Consider the following 9,964-nt stretch of genomic DNA (forward strand, 5'->3'; position numbering starts at 1 on the left):
GTGCACTCAAAACATCGGCTGCAGTAATTTTACAGTTCTGACGATGTGAAGCAAACAGTTAAACACGGTGTACAGAAACTCTGTCAAGAAGAGGAAGACTGTGTCAGTAAAGGTTCTGGCTGGTCTCTGTCTAGTACAAACCGATTGGAGCTACTGTCGTAGCCATGGATATCACCCCCGTGATGCGGGTTGCGTAGTATTCTCAGGGAGGGTTCAGGCCTCGTGGCGGGGGAAATTAACACTATCAGAGCTACAATGACGTTTCGACAGTTTGACCACAAGTATTTATTGAGCCCTTCGCGTAATCTAGGTACATGGGCAATCCGCACAACACCCGTCCCTCCGCGGAGTGAGGCTCGGCTGCACGTGTTTGGGGTTGGGCAGGCGCCAAGTGCGGACTGCACCCCCTGGTTCTTTATGCGAATGATGAATGGTCTCTGCCCCTTCCCTATGATAGTGAGAAACCAATTAAGTTGGAACGCCGTCGCCAGCGACGTGAAGTCCGTCCCGTTGCAGCACGCACGCGTCCGCCGATGCGCGCAATGTCCCGCCTCAACAAAACCAAGAAAATACTTATTTACAATTAAATTAGTTACAATGGCGACCGATAGCGTAACGCCTGTGAATGTGAAAGTCCCGATCGCCCGGAACCAGTCTCACCAGTTCTGGCTCACGTCTCGCTGCCGCACTCGTCTTGCTGTGCGACCACCTTCCTCAGCCGCCAGATGACTACTCTCTCGTTGCCCGGCGACCCTCGTCCCAAGACACGTCTGTCCTCCCCGGCCGCCAGACTCCGACTCCCCTCTCCTGCCGTGCGTCTGCCTCTCCGCCCGACCACCCCCCACCTCCGCGACACGTGCAGCGCTCGGAGTGATTCCGGGTGTTGGTCTCGGCTTCGTCGCCCGGTTCCAGCAATTAAAATAATACTTTAGAAAGACATATAACAATAATAAAATTACAAAAATTACTGAAAATAATACATAAAAACAGTACATGACACCTTATTAAATAAAAAGTACGTTCTTAATATATACAAATTAAAATGTCACACTGCACGGGCAGGGGTGGTTCAGGAGTTGGCGCAGCATAACGGACTTTATGAGCAGGGGAGACACTTGGGTCGACGTCACTACGAATTAGTAATTTCACGCCGATGCAGGACTAAATGTTTATAAGATTGCTAACTTTCGCAAGTGTTCCTGTAGTAGAATATAAATTTTGTAATAAAATACCTATACTTTGTAAAGAACTTGCGGTGTTTTATTTCTCGAACCTGTCAATTTTGTGGTATTTTTAATTAAAGTTTTTTTGCTTCGCCCAGGGATCGAACCAAGGACCTTAATCGATCTAATTTATCACTTATTTAATAAGTTATTTTCTTGATAATTTTTGAATTTTTCCCAAATTTATAGGTTAATTATACGAATTTTCAAGATGGTGGACATAACGACTTATAGGAGGTTGGTTGGCTAGGAAACTAAGCTTCTATTAGGATTTTGAACATAATTTATCAAAATTATTATTTTTACATCATAAAATTAATTTTCTTTGAATCGTCCAGGGATCGAACCGAGGGTGGGAACTAATAAAATCAATCAGTATATTGATTGCATAATTATTTAATGAATTTTGGAATTCTTCCCAAATTTCTAGCTAAATAATTACGAATTTCCATATTGGCGCCCAAATGTCAAGATGTCGGGTGCCACAGTAATAAATTATTACTGCACTTTAGCGGTGTAATACCCCTAGTGTCTTAAAGAATAATTAAATAATAAGGTTAAAAGATTTGGAAGCTTTGATTACTGAGGCCCTTAATTAATAACTAGAAAAGTCAACAACAGAGGCGACACTAGAAGTAAACAAAGAAAATTTAGGGACTCCCTACAAATACTTGGGAGTAAAAGGATCGTTATTATATATTAAATAAATAAAAACAACTGTTACGTCTATAGACTTCCTTATTTTATTAATCATTGTTCTTTTTTTTTGATAGATTAAATTTTCCTTAGTAAAGACTGTTTTTCATTGATAAGTGATCTTATTTACATAACTCACAATTACACTTATTATATGATATTCCTTAACGTTATTTACGATAGGGCCGGCCCTCAATGTATAACAAAAATTAAAATATTTAAAAACAAGAACGAAATTAACATTAGTAACTTTAAAGATTGTACATATAGTCCTTCCAAAACATAATATAAATTTCTTCTCCTCGAACTGCCTTTTACTGTCCGCTGTCTTAACTGGGTTACACTAATCTTGGGTTCGTGAATAAAAAGATAGAATTATGCGGGTATCACCCGGGGCTGTAGGTAGACGGTGATCAAGGTAGTAGGCCTAATGATGTTGGATTCTGCGCAGGAACCGACTCCAGAGGTTCTGGCAGAGGATTTTGGTTGCCCCAAACTTGGAACCCTGTCTGAAACAAAAGTCCAAATTCCAAAGAATTAGACCTGTTTCCAGACAGTATGCTTAAATGGCGCAAAAGGCCAATAGAAGGAAAATTAAGGGGGGGGGGGGATGACGTCAAGACTTACCAAAACAGGGTGTTGGTCCTGGCGCTCAGAAGAGGGCGTCTCGTCTCCGCAAACTCGAACCACGATTCGCGGTAGCCACGGAAGTCATCATGATTAATTAAAAAAAAATAATTTATATAAAAATACTAAGTTTCTCTACATTCAACTAAACTACTGACTGGTTAATAATTTTAGCTAGGGACTCCATCCCTTTAGTCTGAGAAGGCTACATAATATACGATGTCGATGATTCGCAGAAGATCGCAGATACAAACGGTACCAGTCAGTCAGGAGGCGCGCACCGAAGTCAGTTCAGAGCGCGATATCACCTGAATATCATAAGCGCGGGGTCTCTAGAGAATGGGAGGGGGGGTAGGCTCTGAGCCGAAAATTACCGAGTCCACCCGAAGGTGTCCGGCATAAAAAAATTAGATCTTACTGGAGTGACTGCGCGACTGAGGCGCTATCTTTTGGTGGCGAGAGGAAGTACTAATAAATCGACTAGTGACCGACGAGAGTGTCAAGCTAGGGGGTTAATGGAGTAACCAGTGGTGCCACCTAGCGGCCTGAGACATAAGGAGGGGAGAGGTTGTCGTTACCTCCGCGCGAGCGCGGTAGTGTCGGCGCTGCCGACGCCTCACCAGTGGCATTAGTTACCACAGCCGTCGCTAGGTGTCGTTAAGGTGCAGAATCGTAACTGCGGCTGCCAAGCCTGAGATGGCCTTGAATTCGGTTAACGCACTCGAGCGGTCGTCGCTCCTAGCCACTTCTGAGAAGAGAGGGTGGGTGAGCAGGCGGGGGTGGCTTCAAAAAACGCATGGTCTGTGGGACACAAGGCCCACGGGATCCTCCTGTCGTGTCTTGCTGCTAGTGAACCTTATACCGATTCGTGACAGAGTTAGCAGGGCTCAGCACTGCTTCACAAGCTGCTCTTAGCAAAAGGAGACCCGCGAAGAAATAACGTTACCGGCTCCGACGTGCCTGGAGGCGGGAGAAATATTAGCCAGAATGCTAGCCTAGCATGAGGCTGGGAAAGAAAATCAGCTCGCCTCTGAGAACAGAGGCTGAGGGCCTGGCCGTAAAGAAAATAAGATGAGAGAAAAAAAAATAATATTTCCAAAAATATTTAAGATTACAAAATTTTTAAATAAAACGTGCCTAAATACTTAATACATGGCACATACTCCCCCGCGTTAAAGCGGAGCTTAGGGGAAAGCAAAAACAAGAAACCAAAAACTTCAGCAGGACGAGGTACCAGGTTCGCCTGTATCCTACTACTTACATGCTAAAACACAAAAAAAAATATTAAACACTCTTATGAACTAATGTGCACATTCTTAATGACTAACATAATTAAATTCATTAACTTAATTAAAATTATTAACTTAAGTGGCCACTTAAACTAACACCTTATATTAAGTTTTCTTACAAACTAGTACCATGGATTTTTATTGTTACTTAATGTTACTACCTAGGTTTTGTATTCTTCAGTTAAACTCCTTATTGAGTCTTAAGTATATATAACTGTATGGCATGCTAAGGCTTAGAGAAAGTAATCGCTCCTATTTTAAATTCGGATGCGCTTTCTTAAGGTGGGAGATGTGCGCTCGTGTCACATACTCTCCGGAACTGGGGTCGGCTAGACTCACAGTCACTGGGGTTAGAAACCGTTGGATCTGTAATGGTCCAGTCCAGCGATACGATAACTTGGCCGATCGCTTATCGATGGCCTTACTCTGCGGGTGTGCTTTGCACATTACCGTGTCACCTACCCTGTAGGGGTTAGGGGAGCGGTACTTATTGTACCTTCTCTGACTTGTTTGGTGAGCCCAATTTAAATTCCTACGCGCCTTTCTCCAAATCTCCGTGATGTCCTTGGGATCATCCGGTAGTAGGTCTTCGAGAGACCAAAGATTTGAAAGGGGTGTGTTGGGCTTATAAGTAAAAATAAACTCAAATGGGGTGGATTTGTGTCCTTCATGTCGGGCATAATTAAATGCCATCTGTAACCACACCAAATTACTGTCCCATTTTTCCTGCGCATTCGCGTGGAACGCTATGAGCGCCGAACGAAGATTTCTATTAAATCTCTCCGCGTGCGAGGGTTTAGGGTAGTATGGCGATGTTGTCACATGCTGTATACCATGCGAGAAACACATGTTCTTGAAAGTTCTGGATGTAAACTGTGTTCCGTTGTCGGATACAATTATGTTTGGTAATCCTGAAGTTTTAAAAATATGATTTTGTAATGCACGCACAGTGGTGTCAGCTGTAGCCTTACGGAGTGGAATAAGCCAAACAAATTTCGAAAAAGCATCTATGCCCACAAGAAGCATAGAGTGTCCGGATTTGGATCGGGGAAATGGCCCTACAAAATCAATAAAAAGTTTTTGCATAGGTCTTTCGGCTACTTCTGAGGCAAGAAAACCGTACTGTGTATTTTGTGCAGGTTTACTTAGTGCACATAGCTTACATAACTTAACTCGCTGTGTAATGTCCCGGTGCATTCCTTCCCAAATAAAATGGCGTCGGATACCTTGAATGGTTTTATAAATACCTAAATGGGCACCGAGAGGTGAACTATGGTAATATGTGAAAATCATATCACGCAGATTTTGTGGAAGAACAATTTTAAAGTGCCTTGACTATTGTGTACGTTTTTGTAGGAGACCTTTAGCTAACTTATAAAATTTCGGAGCTGTGCCCGCTTTAACTTGTTCAATTATTTTTGCCAAATATGGGTCGGCTTGTTGATGTGTTTGTATGTCCTGAAAAGCTAAGGGGAAATCGGTTAGGAGTGCCTGACACGAAATCTGAGGTTCCTCCTGAGATATTGTTTCGGAGGGGTTCTCGAACATTCGAGAAAGTGTGTCAGCCACAATGTTTTGAGTCCCGCGAATATGTTGAATATTAAATTTGAGAGAAGAAATTTTGGTGATCCACCTTCCAAGTTTTCCTAATTGTTTAGGGTGAGCTAACAGCCAAGCGAGCGCCTGATTATCAGTTTCCAATAGAAATTCCCTATGTTCCAGAAACTGTCGGAATTTATCAATACCAAAAACTACTGCTAAACATTCCAATTCATACACTGAAGATGCTTTCCTTTCCTGAAAAGTTAATGTACGTGAGGCGAAGGCAATGGGTTGCCTGGCGCCATCTATTTCCTGAGACAATACCGCCCCTATAGCAACACTTGAGGCGTCTGTTTGTAAAATAAAGGGTTTACTAAAATCTGCCATGCGCAGAACAGGTGGATTCGCTATAGCTTCTTTCAAGAAATTAAATGCCTTGTCTTGTTCAGGACCCCAAATATATTGTGTATTTTTCTTACGTAATGCATTCAAAGGTGCCGCATGCTCGGCGAAATTTGGTATGTATTTGGCATAAAAATTAGCCATGCCAATAAAACGAGCTATGCCCTTTGTGTCTTTAGGTGGTTTGAATTCCCTGATGGCCTGTGTTCGTTCTGGATCAATTGTAACACCTTTGTGTGATACCAAATGTCCAAGAAAAGATATTTCGGAAGCAGCAAATTTTACCTTTTTTGTATTTACAGTGAGGCCTGCCTCGCGCAGTCTTTCAAGGACAAGAGTCAGATGCTGGATGTGTTCCTCAAAACTTTCTGAATAAATTACAAGATCATCCAAATAATTGTAAACAAATTTAAATTTAAAATCCCCTACTACTTGTTCAAGAAGTCGTGTGAGTACTTGAGCACCTGTGGCCAAGCCAAAAGGTACCACATTATACTGGTAAAGATTCCAAGGTACGCAAAATGCGGTAATAGGTTTTGAGTCTTGCGTGAGTGGGATCTGATGGTACGCCGAATTGAGATCGAACACACTGAAATACCTGGCCTTACTAAACCAATGAAAGGCTGAGTTCAAATCTGGGAGGGGTGTTTGCGGTATTTTAATCTGTTTGTTCAGTTTTCGATAATCTGTGACGAAACGTTGTTCCGTGCCCTTGGGTACTAGAAATGCAGGTGAACTGAAAGGAGAATTAGAAGGTTCTATTACCTTATTATCTAACATTTTCTGTACGTGTTTTCTCATAATTTCCATTTTAGGACCTAAAAGTTGATAAGGGTGACTTTTGACTGGCGTGGTATCAGTCAATTCAATTTGATATTCAATTAGGTTAGTCCGACCTAATTTCTTAGTTAGCACATCTGAAAATTCATTACACAAATCTCGAATAGCAACTTGTTTACTGGGCTCGAGATGATCCAGGGACAAATAATTTCTCTCGTCAGTGTTGGTAGAAACATTAGTAATTTGTCCTGACCTTTTATTTTCAGGTTCCACGAATGATATGACAAGATTTTTATTAAATTTAAATACAAAACTTCCTGCTTGTAGATCAATTAAAATACCTGTTTTAGCGATGAAGTCAGAGCCTAGAATAAGCTGCGTGGCTAAGTTTTCTGCCACAAGAAAAGGGAAATTCCAAGTGAATAATTCTATCCTGATTTTCACTATAGCCACTTTGGATATACTAATTGGTTCGTCCGCTGCAGTAAAACAGCGCACATCCGTGACTTCTGTTTTCAGAACCTGCTTGTTCTTCTGTAATTCCCTAAACAAATCGCCTGAAATAAAACTACGAGTAGCTCCTGTATCAATCAGACCAATAATTTGATTTTTGCCAAACATTGCTTTCGTGTATGGTAATACAGTTCGGACGTGACCGAAAATGTTGTGACACTTACGTTTTCCTTGGTTAGTCAGGCTAACACATGTTTTGCAAATTCTTGTGAATTTCTCAGAATTTTCTTTATGATTAATTTGCTGTGTTATAATCTTCTGTTTGTGTTTCCTGTGTTTTTCTGTGTATTTCTTTCGTTTATTTTTCTTGTGTTTTTGTTTTCCTGCGTTATGCCTTTTTTGATTTTTGTTTTGTTGTTGTGATTCGTTAGTATCCCCATTATGCACTGAAAAATTCCTCTCGGATGAAGTTTTAGGTGGACCAGGTAGAAATTTGCCTGGCCACCGCCTTACGCGTTTTTTGCCTTTTTGAAATTTGGTTTGAAATTTTTGTGGTTACATTGCTCAATGTAATGTCCTGTTTGCTTGCAATAATTACAGAAAGGTGTTTGTTGTTGTATGTTCTTGTTTGAACCATACTTATTATTTCTGTAGTAGTTTGTTTTCTGTTGTGGGTGGCTATTTTGTTGTTTCGTGTATGGAAAACTATTTGCAGTTTCTGCCTGAGAATCATGCTTATCCACGGACTTCGCTGACCTGTTTCTCTGAGTGTCTGCATATTCGTAACTCATGGCCTGTATACAAAGTTGATCTAGTTCTACAAAACTCCGTGGCCTAGCCTGGAAAACAGCGCGTGAGCGCTCTGCCTGATTTAGTCCGTCTACTATGCAACTAACTATTTCGCTCTCTGATACGCCCAATCTGAGAACCGCCGCGGCTTCTCTGATTGATGCTACATAGTGCGGCAAGGCTTCATTACTTCGCTGTAGCCTGTTGTACCATTCCAAACGGTAATTTGTCAAAAGTCTGGCAGGTATAAAAAAATTCAAAATTTCTTCGTGGTATTTGTCAAAAGAGTAACTATTTTCTATTGCTTGACTCGTTCTTTCACTCAGTGGTGGTTGGGTGTAGGGAAAAACTATCTCCAACAACTGTTTGTCAGGAATGCCCCCTTTCTGTCTGATTTTAAGTAAGTGCCTTATGAATTCGATTAATTTATCTGGGTCAAGACCACTTGTTTCTGGAAAACCAACAAGTAATCTCTCGACTGGATGGGCAATTTTCCCATAACAGCTATACTCAGCCGCCCTTGGCGTAACTGGTAATGTTGTTTCTGGTTGATTCTGCGTTGATGGCGGAGGTGGGGGTGAAGGATGTGCAATTTGCGCGGTAGGGATGGTAGGGATCGGAGTTCCTTGCCCGGATGTCAATAAAGAATGAAACTGGGAATATGGATTAAAATATGGCTGGTTTGTGGCGAATGGGAAAAACAAATTTTGCTGTGTTAAAGGATGTGGATTTGCAGGCAAGTTACCGGAAAATGTGACACTGGTGATGGGAGCTGTAGAAGCATGTATGCCTGAGGGAATTTGAGTGGTGGCTGCTGGGATGGGAGGGGTTGAAACTGCGAATGATTGAGATGTTGATGAAATGGGCGGAACCTGCCTTGTTTGACACAAAGATACTTGTGTGTCGGGTTGCCTTATTTCCTGAGGAAATTCCGGATTTTCACTCACTACCTTTCCTAGTGTTTCCATTCCTAGGTTTTCTGCCTGGGCAATGTTGGCCCGGAGGTCCTGTTGAGTTTCTAATTGGGCTGCCCTAGCTTTCAATTTAATTTGGAAGGCGTTTGTCTGTTGCAGACAACGATTTAGCTCTGTTCGATAAACACCATTGAGCACATCTGCGGAAAGTACCACAAGATTTTCCAGTCGTCTGGTGACATGCTCTAATCGCATAATGTGTCGCTTTACATTGGGAAAATTCTCTTCCACATCTGAATAACTTACGAAAGCAGCTATGTCGTAAAATTTGGAGCAAGCTATATTGAATTTCTCGAGTACTTCTAAATTTAGATTATGTACTGAGGTAGGTAACTTATCACGTACTGCGGCTCGAAGCCTTTTTCGCAGCTCTTGCGCATTTCCAGTAGTTGGTAAATTACGCAACTGCAACTCATAACTTAGTTCATCTACTAGTAATAGCTCCGGAGTAATCATCCTGTCCGGATTCATAGTATTACACAAAACAAAACAATACCCTCTTAAAATTATCTCTTAAACTTTAAACTTAGGCATACACTTAAATCTAGCTTATGATTAAAACAATTGCTTCTTTGCGTGGGAAGTATGTGCCTTCATAATTTATTATTATAATTACTACGCGCGTCGGGAAATGAACAGTGTACTCGGGGGTAACAAGCTGTCAGGTTAGCTTGCACAACAGGGTACCTACAAGGAACGTCACGTCAGCCGGCAGGACTGACCTTGGCGCGCAGCGCCTTTAACTAGGGGTGTGGGGGGGAGGGAGTATCTTGTCCAGCGGACACGTCTCTGTTGATAAGCCACGCGCGCGGCCTGAGTCGCGTGGGCGGGCAGCAAGCCAGCTGCTCACAGTGCGCACTCAAATGTAAACACACAAAACTTATGATAATTTTAAAATTCAAGGGTCAATTTAGCTACTACGTGTATCAGCGGACAGTTCACAAATTACTTACTACAAAGAGATTCTAAGTGACAAAAAAATATATATATTTTTTTTTAATTTTTTTTTAATTTTAATTTTAGGTACGACCTTTCAAATTAGGTATGCCTATAGACGTAACCATGCTCTGCTACCATTTTGTAATACCCCTAGTGTCTTAAAGAATAATTAAATAATAAGGTTAAAAGATTTGGAAGCTTTGATTACTGAGGCCCTTAATTAATAACTAGAAAAGTCAACAACAGAGGC

The sequence above is a fragment of the Bacillus rossius genome, assembly GCF_032445375.1.
Source record: "Bacillus rossius redtenbacheri isolate Brsri chromosome 4 unlocalized genomic scaffold, Brsri_v3 Brsri_v3_scf4_1, whole genome shotgun sequence".
Taxonomy (NCBI): Eukaryota; Metazoa; Arthropoda; class Insecta; order Phasmatodea; family Bacillidae; genus Bacillus; species Bacillus rossius.